Below are 16,169 nucleotides of genomic sequence, written 5' to 3' on the forward strand. Positions count from 1 at the left end.
TAAACATTTCTCTAGGGACTTCTCAGCCATTCAATATTCCTCAGTGGAGAAGTCTTTATTTAGTTCTGTGCCCCATTTTTATTAGGGTTATTTAACTCTCTGGAGTCTAACTTCTTGAGTTTTTTGTATATATTGGTTAGTAGTCCTCTATTGGATGTAGAATTGGTAAAGATCTTTTCCCAATCTGTTGATTGCCGTTTTGTCCTAATGATAGTGTCCTTTGCCATACAGAAGCTTTATAATTTCATGAGGTCCCATTTTTTGATTCTTGATCTTACAGCATAATCCATTGATATTCTGTTTAGAAAATTTACCTCAATACCTATGTGTTTGAGGCTTTTGCCTACTTTCCCTTCTGTTAGTTTCACTATATTTGGTTTTACTTGGACTTGAGCTTTGTACAGGGTGATAAGCATGGATCGATCTGCATTCTTCTACATGCTGACTTCCAGTTGAACCAGACCATTTGCTGAAAATGCTCTTTTTTCCATTGGATGGTTTTGGCTCCTTTGTCAAAGATCAAGTGACCATAGGTGTGGGTTCATTTCTGGGTCTTCAATTTCATTCCACTGATCTACCTGCCTGCCTTTGTACCAATACCGTAGAGTATTTATCACTATTACTCTGTAATACAGCTTGAGGTCACAGATGGTGATTCACCTAGAAGTTCTTTATTGTTGAGGATAGTTTTCACTATCCTGGGTTTTTAGTTATTCCAGATGAATTTTCAAATTGCTCTTTCAAACTCTGTGAAGAATTGAGTTGGAATTTTGATGGGGATTGCATTGAATCTGTAGATTGCCTTTGGCAAAATGATCGATTTTACTATATTAATCCTGCCAATCTATGAGCATGGAAGGTCTTTCCATCTTCTGAGATCTTCCTCAATTTCTTTCTTCAGAGACCTGAAGTTCTTGTCATACAGATCTTTCACTTGCTTAGTTAGAGTCACATCAAGGTATATTATATTATTTGTAACTATTGCTAAGGGTGTCATTTCCCTAATTTCTTTCTTGGCTTATTTATCCTTTGAGTGGAGGAAGGCTACTGATTTGTTTGAGGTAATTTTATACCCAGCCCCTTTGCTGAAGTTGTTTACCAGGCTTAGTAGTTCTCTGGTGGAACTTTTGGGCTCACTTAAGTATACTATGATATCATCTTCAAATAGTGATATTTTGGCTTCTTCCTTTCCAATTTGTATTCCTATGACCTCCTTTAGTTGTCTGATTGTTCTGACTAGAACATCGAGTACTATATTGAATAAATAGGGAGAAAGTGGGCAAACTTGTCTAGTCCCTGCTTTTCGTGGGATTGCTTTGTGTTTCTCTCTATTTAGTTTGATATTGGCTACTGGTTTGTTGTATATTGCTTTTATTATGTTTAGGTATGGGCCTTGAATTCCTGATCTTTCCAAGCCTTTTTACATGAAGGGGTGTTGAATTTTGTCAAATGCTTCCTCAGCATCTATTGAAATGATCATATGGTTTTTTCCTTGAATTTGTTTATATAGTGGATTACGTTGATGGATTTCCATATGTTGAAACATCGCTGCATTCCTAGAATGAAGCCTACTTGATCATGATGGACTATGATGTGTTCGATTCGGTTTGAGAGAATTTTATTGGCTAGTTTTGCACTGATTTTCATAAGGAAAATTGGATTGAAGTTCTTTTTGTTGGGTCTTTGTGTGGTTTAGATATAAATGTAATTGTGGGCTTCATAGAAGGAATTGGGGAGTGTTCATTTTGTTTCTATTTTGTGGAATAATTTGGGCAGTATGGGTATTAGGTCTTCTATGAAGATTTGATAGAATTCTGCACTAAACCATCTGGTCCAGGGTTTCTTTTTTTATGGTTGGGAGACTTTTAAGAACTGCTTTATTTTTTTATAAGTTATGGAACTGTTTACACGGTTGAACTGATCGTGATTTAACTTTAGTACCTCATATCTGTCTAGAAAATTGTCCATTTCATCCAGATTTTCTAGTTTTGTTGAATATAGGCTTTTGTAGTAGGATCTGATGATTTTTTTTAAATTTCCTCAGATTCTGTTGTCGTGTCTCCCATTTCATTTTTGACTTTGTTAATTTAGATACACTCTTTATGCCCTCTGGTCAGTTTGGCTAAGGGTTTATTTATATTCTTGATTTTCTCAAAGAACCAGTTCCTGGTTTTATTGATTGTTTGTACAGATCTTTTTGTTTCTACTTAGTTGATTTCAGCCCTGAGTTTGATTATTTCCTGCCTTCTACTCCTCTTGTGTGTATTTGTTTCTTTTTGTTCTAGAGCTTTTAGATGTGCTGTCAAGCTGCTAATGTATGCTCTCTCCAGTTTCTTTTCAGAGGCACAGAAAGCTATGAGTTTTCCTCTTAGCATTGCATTCATTGTGTCCCTTAAGTTTGGGTATGTTTTGCCTTCATTGTCATTAAATTCTAAAAAGTCTTTAATTTCTTTCTTTATTTTTCCTTGACCAAGTTATCATTGAGCAGAGCATTGTTCAACTTCCACGTGTATGGGGGCTTTCTGGTTTTTGTTGTTGTTGTTGTTGTTGTTGATGGTGATGATGATGATGATGATGATGACGACGACGACGACGACGACGACCAGCCTTTGTCCGTGATGATCTGAAAGGATGTATGGGATTATTTCAGTCTTCTTGTATCTGTTCAGGACTGTTTTGTGACCAATTATATGGTCAATTTTGGGAAAGGTACCATGAAGTGTTGAGAAGAGAATATATTCTCTTGTTTTAAGATGGAATCATCTATAAATACCTGCTGAATTTATTTGGTTCATAACTTCTGTTAGTTTCTCTATCATGATCTGTCCATTGATGAGAATGGAGTATTGAAATCTCCCACAATTATTGTGTGAGGTGCAATGTGAACTTTGAGCTTTAGTAATGTTTCTTTCAGGAATGTAGGTGCCCTTGGATTTGGAGCATAGATATTTAGGATTGAGAGGTCATCTTGGTTGTTTTTTTTTCCTTTGATCAATATGAAGTGTCTTCCTTATATATTTTTTTGATAACTTTTGATTGAAAGCCAATTTTATTCTATATTAGAATCGCTACCCCAGCTTGTTTCTTTGCTTGGAAAATTGTTTTCTTTTTTTTTTTTTTTTTTTTTTCCGGGGCTGGGGACCGAACCCAGGGCCTTACGCTCGCTAGGCAAGCGCTCTACCGCTGAACTAAATCCCCAACCCCTGGAAAATTGTTTTCAATTTCAGAGGTAGTGTCTGTCTTTGTCATTGAGGTATATTTCCTGTATGCAAAAAATGATGAGTCCTTTTTACGTATCCCGTCTGTTAATCTGTTAATCTATGTCTTTTATTGGGGAATTGAGTCCATTCATGTTAAGAGACATTAAGAAATGGTGATTGTTGTTGTTTCCTGTTATTTTTGTTGTCAGAGGTGGAATTAGGTTTGTGTGTCTTTCTTCTTTTGAGTTTGCTGCAAGAAGATTACTTTCTTGCTTTTTCTAGGGTGTAGTTTCCCTTCTTGTATTGGAGTTTTCTATCTATTATCTTTTGTAGGGCTAGATTTGTGGAAAGATATTGTGTAAATTTGATTTTGTCATGGAATATCTTGATTTTTCCATCTATGTTAATTGTAAGTTTTGCTGGATATAGTAACCTGGGCTGGCATTTGTGTTCTCTTAAGGTCTGTATGACATCTGTCCAGGATCTTCTAGCTTTCATAGTCTCTGGTGAGAAGTCTGGTGTAATTCTGATAGGTCTTCCTTTATATGTTACTTGACCTTACTGCTTTTAATATTCTTTCTTTGTTTTGTGCATTTTGTGTTTTGAGTATTAATGTGACAGGAGGAATTTCTTTTCTGGTCCAATCTATTTGGAGTTCTGTAGGCTTCTTGCATGTTTATGGGAATCTTTAGGTTAGGGAAGTTTTCTTCTATAATTTTTTATAGAAGTTATTTCCTTGCCCTTTAAGTTGCTCTTTTCTATATCTATTATCCTTAGGTTTGACCTTCTCATTGCATCCTGGATTTCCCGGATGTTTTGGGCTAAGAGCTTTTTGTGTTTTGCATTTTCTTTGATGGTTGAGTCAATGTTTTCTATGGTATCTTGTGCCCCTGAGGTTCTCTCTTTTATCTCTTATATTCTGTTGGTGATGCTTGCATCTATGACTCCTGATCTCTTTTCTAGGTTTTCTATGTCCAGGTTTGTCTCCCTTTGTGATTTCTCTACTGTTTCTATTTCCATTTTTAAATCCTGGATGGTTTTGTTCAATTCTATCACCTGTTTGGTTGTGCTTTCCTGTAATTCTTTCAGGGATTTTTGTGTTTCCTCTAAGGGCTTCAATTTGTTTACCTGTGTTGTCTTATATTTCTTTAAAGTAGTTATTAAAGTCCTTTCTAAAGTCCTCTATCATCATCATGAGGTATGATTTTAAATCCAAATCTTGCTTTTCAGGTGTGTTTTGATATCCTGTATTTGCTTTGCTCGGAGAACTGGGTTTTGATGATGCCAACTAGTCTTGTTTTCTGTTGCTTAATTTCCTGCTCACCATCAGGTTATCTCTGGTGTTATCTGGTCTTGCTGTCTCTGACACTGGCTTGACCCTCCTGTAAACCTGTGTGTCAGCACTCCTGTAGACTTGTTTTCTTACAGATGGATCTGGGACCAGTATAGCTTTGGGCACTGGCAGAAACAAGAAGAGTTTTTCTCAGACACCTCCTGGGTTTGTGTGTCCTGAGTCCTGAAGGTGGGTCATTTGGGGCAGAAGAGTTGGTCTTACCTCTGCTCTCAGGTGTGTCAGCGCTCCTGGTACCTCATGAATAAGGTTTCATCTCTGAGCGCTGGTGGTAGCTATTTTTAAAGCATTTCTCTAGCTTTTTTTGGACACTTTACTGAGACTTTTATAGACACTTGCACTGATCTCCCTATAAAGATGGTTGTGACAATTATCACTCAGAAGAGGCAACTGGTGCTGCCACAGCTTTATTGATGTCCTGAATGAGCAGAGTGCAGTATAAAGCTGCCTGTTTACAATATCTGCCTTTCTAACTGCTACCCAGTGCTGTGTGTTTATTAAAGACAGTGCTTTGTTAACCACATGTGAACATGTATACTCATGACTCATAAAATGCAAAGGTTTTGTCTGTTGCTATGAGTTGTTCTCGGCTTCTAATTTGGAGGTCTGGATGCAGAGACAGACCCTCCAAGTAATGATGGTGTCTGTACCCATTCATCTACTGTATGCTATCAGCTGTAACAGGTCCTGTTCTCAAAAGCTTTCTGTGTCTTTGTTCCAGCTGCCCAATCAGTCTTCTTCCTTTTTATAGCTCAAATCCACTTACTGCAGTAACCTGACTCACTTATCAATCCCATATAGTAACTGTGTAAGAGCAGGGTGGGGGAGAATGTATTCTAATTGAGTCCATTGTCAACCTAGCATGTTTCAGTAAACTTGATCCTGTTGTGGGTGAAGAACTGTTGCTGAGAATCTTCCAGATTGCCATAGGAGGGCAGACAGCTCAGGTTTCTGTGGTTATTGTCTACAAACAGCAGTGGATTTCTTTCTACACAGAGAAATACAAGTATACAAAAACTGACAATCCATTTATCAAAATAGTAATTCTTTAAACCCAGGAGAAATTTCCGCCATAAAAGTAACCAGCATGTTTGTACACAAAATGTTAAAAGCAGCAAAAATACTGCATTAAGTTTTGATTCCTAATGGGCATGTTAACACTGTCATTTTTGGCATATTTGGTTCCTCTGCCTGTTTTAAGAGAAAGTTTGCACAAGTGTCTGCTGGTAGACGTCTATTCTACCAAGTGCTCTGTGTGGCATGAAACAATCTTTTCAAGTCCCAATGACTTACAGGTGTGTCACATGCTCATATTTATACACTAGCAGCTGCTCCTGAGACAGGCAGCTCTGGCCCAGCAACCTGCACTGTGAGCACCGTGCTGTATGTCAGATGGCAGTCCTTATTTCAAACACACTTCCCTGGAGCGTCCGTTGAGATCAGGTTTTATCCTATCCGAAATCATTCCATATTACATGAAACTGGTTTTTATCAGGCAGTGCCTTGCCCTAGATGACTCCATTTTGCAACCCTGTTTTGAGGTAGAATGTCACACCTCTCCCCCCTTTGGTCCCAGAAACTACACCATCTGCCAGGCACCATCCACCATAGACAGATAGATAACTACTTCCTGGGAGTAGATAGGGGACTACCCTATAAGCATATCACAGAGAACTGACACACTAGGGGCATTCCATATTAAGGAAACAGGACCCAATAACTTACCAAATACACCAGACCCCCCCAAAAAAGTGCACCTCATCTGGACCTCATAAAGTGATAAGGTTGTTCACTAATTTTTATGAAGTATTGTTGATAATATCTGTGATATCTGTTTCTGATTCTTATTGCTCAAACTGCACCCACTCCCACATACAAATTCACATTAGAAGTGCTAAAAATATGATATATTTCAAGATAGTGTCTCAAAGATGTTACTAAGTCTAAACTCATTTAATAGAAATTTAATGCAATAATTAATGCAATATCATGAGTGTCTTTATAGGAAAAGGTTAAGACATAAGAGAAAACGGACACAAAGGAGAAACAGCTGTTATATACAGAGGAGAAGAGCCACAAATGAAACCAACACTCAAAACACTACTTGGATGTTTATTTGGCCTCCAGAATTATGAGAAAGTAAAGTCCCCTCCCCTTTTTCTCTCTCACTTCTTCCTTCCTTTCTTCCTTCCTTAGATCCATCCTCTCTCATTCCCTCCTTTCTCCCTTCCTTTCTTTCTTTTTTCTTCCTTTCTTTCTGGATTTTAGAGACAGTTTTTCTTTGTAACTTTATCTTTCATGAAATTCACTCTGTAGCCCAAGTTGGTCTTGAACTCAGAGATCTGCCTGTCTCTTCTTTCCCAAGTGCTGGGATTCAAGGTGTGTGTCACCACTGCCAAAAGTAAATTTCTAATATCTAAGCTATGCATAAATCAGTATTTCTTGTGAGAAAAAGCTATATAATAATGAATACATTAGTAAGTTTTATGACTTTGCTATTTCTTTAACCCTCCTTTTCATCTAGATAATACTTGTGATATAGTATTCCTCAAAAATTTAAGCAGTTCCTCTGCTAAATATAAGATATTAAGAGGTCTTTACATACTATCTGATTTTCTTAAAACACTTCTATGGTTTAATGGTTTGAATCTGAAACCATCACCACTACCCCATTCATGCACACTTGTATCCCCATTTCCTGAGATGAATAGTTGTCCTCAATTGGTGGCCTCATTCTGGAAGGTTCTGAAGTTTTGAAGAAGTTGGCCTAGCAAGAGGAGACAGATCCCTGGGAGCAGGCAGATTGTCCCTGGCTGCTTTCTGTCACCCATTCTGTTTCCTGGTCAGCCACGAAGTGTATAGCAATCTCTCTCTTGCTGCTAGAAGTCCTGCTCAAGCATATGGATCAAACAAACACAGACCGACCTCTGTGAGATAGTGTGCTAAAATAAATATTAACCAATGTTGCTGGTTTATGGATTTGGTTACAACAATGCAAAGGTGACTACTTCCTTGGCAGACATACTACTGGTTTTCACATTTTGTTTGTGAGAAAATGTTCTGTATATTTATGTTTGAGTGTTTAAAAACATCACCTCAACTGAGCCCTCTATAGGATGTTGTAATCTGATCCTAGACATTTGGAATGAGTGCCAGCTTCCTGCTATCACTATCTGGGCTGACAGAACTTTTCCTTGTATTTAATGAACAAAGGGAAATTAAGAGATTATGAAAAGGGCATGCATGATAGATATGTCTGTCTTGAGGACTTCAGAGTTCAGTTAAGAAACCAACTTTAGTCCAGGGGAGGTGAAGATACATGTTAAATAAAAGGCCCTGTCTGGAACTGTTATTTCCATCTTGGATATGGAAAATAACAGCACAGTAATAAATGTTACTAATAGTTCAGCTGGAAGAGGGATAATATTCCTTTGATAACAAATTAAAGTTTTTAAATCTGATGAAAGAAACCTATCTTGTCAGTCTTGTTTGGTTTCCTAAATTAAATGAAGTGGTGTAAAATGAAAAAATAAAGTTGCAAGCCTCAAACCAGGTGAATCCAAACAATGAAAAGTAGAGGTGTTGTGCGGTAAGGACATTTGAGCTTTCTCATTGGACTGTGTTGTATGTATGTCTAAGCTAACACTTAAAGGGTGTCCTGTTCACATAGCATAGTAGCCCTGGACTTGGAATTCCTGACAAGAAAATGAACAAGTACAAGGAAGTCACTATTCCCAAGATGCCTCAGCTCAGTGCAGAGACAATATACTGTCAAATCATGACAAACCATGAGAGATGCTTTTCTGTGATTCTGACTGGAAGACCCTAATAATAAAGAAAAATGATTAACTTTAATTTTTAAAAAAGTATTGTTTTGAGAATTTTATGTAAACCAATATATTTCAACCATATTCACACACGCCCTTCCCCCAACATCTCCTGCATCTCCTTACTCATTTACTTCCCAAATTAACATCCTTTACATTGTTTTAAGGTAGCCTATTGAGTCCAGTCAGTTTTATTTATGCATATGTGAGTGTAGAACCATCCACTGGAATAAGGTCTACCTACAAGGGACCGTATCCTTAAACCTGACTTTCCCTCTCCAAGAAGTCATCAACTCTCCATAGTTTCTCAATTAGTTATAGGAACTCATGAAGTCATCTTACTTCATACTTGAATCTTGATTGGCTTGATCCTGTAAGGGCACCCATGGCTTTTGTGGGCTCATGAGATCAGAAGTCTTGTAATCTCCAAAAGGCATTGTTTCACCCAAGTTCTCCTCAACTTGTAGTTCTTGCATTCTTTCTGCCTCCTCTTCCATTATTGTCCCTGAGCTGTAGTGTCAGGGGTTGTGGATATAGATGCTTCCTTTATGGAAGAGCCCTCCACAGATACTTATTCTCTGCACTTTGACCATTTGTGAATTTTTGTATTAACCATCATCTAATGCACAAAGACACTTCCCTAATTGTGGACTGAGAAGTTTACTAAACTATGGTATTGAAATATATATTAGAAAATTGATGGAACTGGAAAATATCATCCTGAGTGAGGTAACCCAATCACAGAAAAATACACATGGTATGTACTCATTGATAAGTGGCTATTAGCCCAAATGCTTGAATTACCCTAGGTGCACAGAACACATGAAACTCAAGAAGGATAACCAAAATGTGAATGCTTCACTCCTTCTTTAAAAGGGGAACAAGAATACCCTTGGGAGAGAATAGGAAGACAAAGTTTAGAATAGAGGTAGAAGGAACACCCATTCAGGGCCTGCCCCACATGTGGCCCATACATATACAGCCACCAAACTAGATAAGATGGATGAAGAAAAGAAGTGCAGTCTCACAGGAACCGGGTGTAGATCTCTCCTGAGAGACACAGACAGAATACAGCAAATACATAGGCGAATGCCAGCAGCAAACCACTGAACTGAGAACGGGACCCCAGTTGAAGGAATCAGAGAAAGGACTGGGGGAGCGTGAAGGGGCTCGAGATCCCATATGAACAACAATGCCAACCAACCAGAGCTTCCAGGGACTAAGCCACTACCGAAAGACTATACATGGACTGACCCTGGGCTCCAACCTCATAGGTAGCAATGAATAGCCTAGTAAGAGCACCAGTGGAAGGGGAAGCCCTTGGTCCTGCCAAGACTGAACATGGAGTGAACGTGATTGTTGTGGGGAGGGTGGTAATGGCGGGAGGATAGGGAGGGGAAGCCCATATAGAAGAGGAGGGGGAGGGGTTAGGGGGATGTTGGCCCAGAAACCGGGAAGGGGAATAACAATCAAAATGTAAATAAGAAATACTCAAGTTAATAAAGATAAAAAAAGAAATATGTATTAGAAGGTAGTTTGATAGTAAGCCCATTTAGAGAAATAATAGTAGTAGATTTGCCCGTGGGACACATGAACTATAGGTTCTTGACTAGATTTATAGTTGTAGGCATAAACTCCATCCTGCGTAGAGGGTCTGAAATCAAATCAGAAAATGATTGGTTCTCTCATTCCTCTATTCCACCCATGAGCATATTTTTCTACACCAGTCTTTATTGTAGCTCATAACGTTCACACCTAAGTAAGACTATGACACTTCTATCCAATCATCCTGTAAAGTGCCTTCTGATACTATGAAAGCTAGTTAGCAGAGAGACAGCTTCTATACCAATTTATTTTTCCAAGTTGTATGACCAAAATATGTGGTATATTTATAAATGGGGTCTTACCATCAACTTATGGTGGGCAATAATAGCCTGTATTATTCAGGTGGTCTATGAGATCATCCTGACCAACACCTTGTGGGGAATTATCTCACACATGACACTGGGCTCATGTTCAGTCTGGAAGACATAGTTACCAAATAAAAGAGCAAGTTATTTTTTAAAAAGTCTATAAAAGAAAGATGCAACAGAAGGAGCAATGGAATGGAAAAACAAGTTGTTGGCTATGAGAGAAAGAACAGGTAAGAATAGAGCTGCTCAGATATGTTCAATGTTGGTTCTGAACATGTTATATTACAGGGTGATGTGGGTCTTTAAAGGTTCCCTTATTTGTTTAAGTCAGTTGTTGCCAACCTTCCTAATACTGTGACCCTTTAATATAGTTCTTTATTCGGTGATTCCCAGTAATAAAAATGTGTTTATTGTTACTTCATAACTGTACTTTTGCTACTGTCATGATTTGTAATTTAAATATCCGTGTTTTTTGGTGATCTTAGGTGACCAGCATGAAAGGGTCATTCAACTTTCAATGGAATAGGTTGAGAACTGTGGATTTAAATTGATCGGCTCTAAATGGAGTGATACTTGCTCTGCACCACCAAAAATTTGCTATCAGCTCCCCTTTTTCTGCTTAAGCTGAACAACCTAAAATGAGGGGGAAAAGACCCATCCTATGCCTCAAAACACACTTAAGACCACCCCACCAGACCTCTTGGGGTAAAACAGATTTCAGTCCCTCTGGTCTGCAGGGAGTCTCTGTGACTTTGTTATATATATTTATATTTGATTTTTTTAATACTCCAGATGTTATTTCCATCCCAATCCACCCTCCAACTATTGCACATCCCATACCTCCACCCCCAATCTCTGTCTTCATGAGAATGTCCTCACCCCCAGCCACTCACCTCAACAGACCTCTAAACTCCTTGGGGCCTCCAATCTCTTAAGGGTTAGGTGCATCTTATCTGACTGACCCAGACCCGGCAGTCCTCTGCTGTATGTATGTTGGGGGCCTCATCTCAGCTGGTGTATGGTTGGTGGTCCAGGTTCTGCGAGATCTTGGGGTTCCAGGTTAATTGAGACTTCTGGTCCTCTTACAGGGCCACCTCCTCCTCAGCTTCTTTCAGCTTTTCCCAAATTCAACCACAGGGGTCAGCAGCTTCTGTCCATTGGTTGGGTGTAAATATCTGCATCTGACCCTTTCAACTGCTTGTTGGGTCTTTCGAAGGGCAGTCATGTTACATCCCTTTTTGTGAGCACTCCATAGCCTCAGTAATAGTGTCAGGCCTTGGGGCCTCCCCTTGAGCTGGATCCCACTTTGGACCTGTGACTGGATCTCCTTCTCCTCAGGTTCCTCTCCATTTCCATCCCTGCAGTTCTTTCAAACAGGAATAATTATGGGTCAGAGCTCTGGTCCTACCTTCTGTGGTTGCCTGACTCTATTCTTTCTGCTGGCCTTTAGGGCTTCATTCCTTTTCCCCCACCCAATACCGGGTCATGTTCCCTTCTCTTCCCTGATCCCATCCTCTTTCCCTCCAGGTTTCTATGCCGCTCCTTGTGGTTGCTTTCTTCTCCCTCCCAAGTGGAACTGAGGTGTCCTTACTTGGTCCCTTCAGCTTGTTGTCCTTTTTCAGTTCTGTGGACTGTATCTTGGGTATTCTGTACACTTTTTTGGCTAATAGTGAGTACATACCATGCATATCCTTTTGGGTCTGAATTACCTCACTCAGGATGATATTTTCTAGTTCCATCCATTTGACTGCAAAACTCAGGATGTCCTCATTATTTATAGCTGAGTAGCATTCCATTGTGTAAATGAACCACATTTTCTATATCCATTCTTCTGTTGTGGGACATCTGGGTTGTTTCCAGCTTCTGGCTATCACAAACAAGGTCACTGTGAACATAGTGGAAAGCATGCCCCTGTGGTGGGACATCTTTTGGGTATATGCTGAGTCTTCAGGTAGTTCTATTTCTCATTCTCTGAGGAGCCTCCAGATTGATTTCCAGAGTGGTTGTACCAGTTTGCAATTCCACCAGCAATGGACGAGTGTTCCTCTTTCTCATGTGATGTTAACTGAGGTTTTTATCTTAGTCATTCTGATTGGAGTAAGGTGGAATCTCAGGGTCGTTTTTATTTGCATTTCTCTGACCACTAAGGACTTCAAACATTTCTTTAAGTGCTTCTCAGCTATTTGAGATTCCTCTATTGTAAATATTCAGTTTAGTTCTATACCCCAATTTTTGATTGGGTTGTTTGGTTTTTTGGTGGTTAGCTTCTTGAGTTCCTTATATATTTTGGATATTGTACTTGGATTTTGGATTTTGGATGTTGGGAATGTAGGGTTATTGAAGGTTTTTTCTAATCTGTAGGTTGCCAATTTGTCTTATTGACTATGTCCTTTGCCTTACAGAAGCTTTCCAGTTTCATGAGGTCCCATTTATCAATTCTTGATCTTAGAGCATGAGTCATTGAAGTTCTGTTTAGGAAATTTCCCCCTATGTCAATGAGTTCAAAACTCTTTCCCACTTTCTCTTCTATTAAATTCAGTATATCTGGTTTTAGGTTGAGGTCCTTGATCCACTCGGACTTAAGCTTTTTGCAAGGTGACAAATATGGGTCTATTTTTATTTTTCTGCATACAGACAGTTAGACCAGCACAATTTATTGAAGATGCTTTCTTTTTTTCATTGTATATTTCTGGCTATTTTGTCAAAGATCAAGTGTGCGTAAGTGTGTAGTTTTATTTCTGGGTCTTCAGTTCTGTTCCATTGATCAATGTGTCTGACTCTGTACCAATACTATGCAATTTTCTGTGTACTTTGAATTCTCTCTTCTTTCTCGCTCTCTCTTTCTTTCTTTAACCTATTGCTGCATCCTCTGTCTCAGATATTTCCTGCCTTCTAATTCTTTAATTGCAAGGGAACATGAACCTGATCAGGATCCTTAGATAATAGTAGAATCAGGAATCACCTGGGAAGCTTATTAAATATATCACCCTTTTTCTTCCCTTTCCCTTATTCTTTGTGACCTTTAGTACATACCATGTCAAAGGACTCAGGAGTCTGAATATGAAATAAACAGATGGTTCACAAGCCATGCTGTTCTCTGGGAAGCCTGTACCAATGTCATGGTCCTTTAGCAACAAAGTCTGTAAGAATAAACCACAGGATGTAAAGGAAAAATGAAACTATTATGGATGTGATTTTTTTCTCTAATGACAAGAAGGATTACCACTGTGATGACGTTTAACTCACTGGTTTGGCCTCTGTGTCTGCATGTCCTGTGACCAAGCCATCCATATGATCTAGCATGCATGCTTGTGAGATGTCAGGTAGCACCTGATCCTCTTTCCACTGAGTTTTCCACGACACCCAACACTACTGTCTCCCTAGACCACTTAACTTCATGGTTACTGACATGTCCCCAGTGAGCAGTGCTATGATGATCTTTCTCAACAGAAGTCTCAACCTGAAAAGAATGTTCCTTGTACAATGTCACTTTCTTGCTCAATGTCAGCTAAGTCATATTTTGGGTCAAAAATAAGGATGATATAGTGAGACTGAAGAAACATTGGCTCCATGTTTTTAAGCCATCAAATGTTACTGGTAAACGGGGATCCATATGCATTGCCTATAACAAACTTCTTTAAGCATATGCTTGTGCTGTGTGTTAACTCAGAATGAAATTGAGATGGACAGTATTTAAATCTCAAACACTTTGAATTTTACAAAAATAATTTGATTATAAACATAACTTATAAGTAAGTATATTATAATTATTTGCTAGAAAGCGTATTTCATCAAAAATATTAAACCTTTTTTCTCTCATGCAGGGATGCTGAAGTGTGGTCCACACAATGTGGTACAATCTGCTTATGGTAAACGCAATTGAGAGTCAGCATTTCAAAGCAGTTATGTCAACTTTGCAGAACTTCATGTCTGTTGGAGCTATGCATAATGAAATCGAGCACCTCTTTTGATCATGTGGCCTTTTTACTTATTCTTTATTTCATTATTATGTTAATAAAAGACATGATACATGAAAGGTCAAAGGATAAGATTAAAGAAAGCTCTCACTGGAAAATACTGTAAAACACTGTTGGAAAGCAGAGGAAAACATTCAACAAGCCAATTTCATAAAACCAGAGGTTCCTTATATGACAATCTGAGAGTCCATAAAAGAAACCTGTGACTAATTCCAATAAGTGTTGTACATTATAATATAAAAAGAAGTAATAAAAATATCGGTACACTAACTCAGAATCAAATTGCACACCAAGATGTCCTAACCAAGCAGAATACTTTCTTTAACTCAATACAAAGATGACTTATTCTGAGAAAATGCATCATAAATATTTGTGAAAATTTGAAAAGCAACCTAGATCATTAATAGTAATAAGAAGACAATCTGAAATAATATGTAAATGTATTTGTTTATATCAATGTGTAGAAAAGTACCTAGAGCATTATAAAGCAAAATATCAATAATTGCTGAGTTTTTACACTTGATCTTAGCCAAAAGGCCGAGAAGCGATAATTGCTGAGTTTTTTAATTCACATTTTATTTTGTGTACAGCTGATTTCTGAACAATGTAAACTTGTGTAAGAAATATATACTTTTGCAGATATAATACCTTGCACTTTCATGGAGTTTAACTTCCTATAAAGCATGGGTTTTTAAAATGTATTTGGAAGAATTTTTAATCAAGTAATTTTATATGTATACATAAGGCAAAGTCTTATCAATGTAAAAAAACAACAAAAATAAGAGATAGGTTACCCCAAGGACAGTTTTAGTGACCATGACTTGGGAACACTCATTTAGGCTACTCTAAATTCCATGTTCCAATGTGAAAGCAGTTTTATGAAGACATACAGCTCTAAAGAAAAAAGAAAGTCATAAATCAGGGCTAGTTAAAAATACATGGTTATACATCAGAGAGATAGTTACAGCAAAATGAGTGAAACTTTTCTATAAGACCAAGATGTTATCTGATGGCATTCTTAGCTTTGGGTTTGGTAAACTTTGTGGTCTACTAAGTTAATAGATTCAGAAAGGATTTTATCCATTAGTCACAAGATGTTAGTGCAGACACAGAGGTAAACAAGAAATGGCTGCCCAGGAGGTTAAGGTTAGCCCTGGAGAAGGTACTTAGGCTCTGGGCCTACAACATAGCAACCTCTCCACATCACTACAGTTTTATCAGTCAATCATAAGCACAACTTCTTTCCATAAATTCTTGTTTACAGTGTGATAAGTTGATGCATGTATAAAATATATAAGGCTCAAATTATGTTAATAGATATTAGGAATTTAATATCACTAAATGGAGAGTTATACATTTTCTTCCATAGTTTTTCTTCAGGAACAAATAATTTATAATTGAAAAGGTATAGAATTGAAAAAAGGCTTTAGGATTTGGCAAACAACTGTGCTTTGAGTATGTTTGCACAATGAAGATAGCCTTTTCCTGTCTGATGCATGGTGTCTTCTGCTTCTCCACATTGTACTTAGGAGTGGTAAGGTCCCAACTGTGGCCTGGCTATCAGCACTCATTGTGCAATCGTTCTAGTGTCGGACAAAGTAAAAATAAAAGGAGATTTTCAAAAAGAAAGAAAGAGAAATGTGAGCAAGCCAGTAAGCAGCATACCTCCATGGCTCTTGCCTCTTCCTTGACTTCCTACCTGGCTTCCTCTGATTCTGACTGGAAGCATAAGATTCAATAAGCCCTTTCGTCCACAAGTTGCTTTTGGTCATAGTGTTTATCACAGAAATAGAAAGGAAACTACAACCTTTTAATAAAGTACTTTAGTGATATAAAAATAAAACCAAAAGCTATGTTTTGCATATAAAGAACAAGATGAGAAGTTTGCTTATAGTATTTGA

At 38.1% G+C, this 16,169-nt stretch overlaps 1 pseudogene; it reads right to left on the reverse strand.

Annotated features, from left to right (window-relative positions):
• Positions 1-14,731: 14,731 nt before the first annotated feature.
• Positions 14,732-14,817, reverse strand: LOC148000164 (U2 spliceosomal RNA; annotated as a pseudogene).
• Between the last annotated feature and the right edge of the window lie 1,352 nt (positions 14,818-16,169).

This window comes from Rattus norvegicus, chromosome 17, assembly GCF_021556685.1.
Source record: "Rattus norvegicus strain SHRSP/BbbUtx chromosome 17, alternate assembly SHRSP_T2T, whole genome shotgun sequence".
Lineage (NCBI taxonomy): Eukaryota > Metazoa > Chordata > Mammalia > Rodentia > Muridae > Rattus > Rattus norvegicus.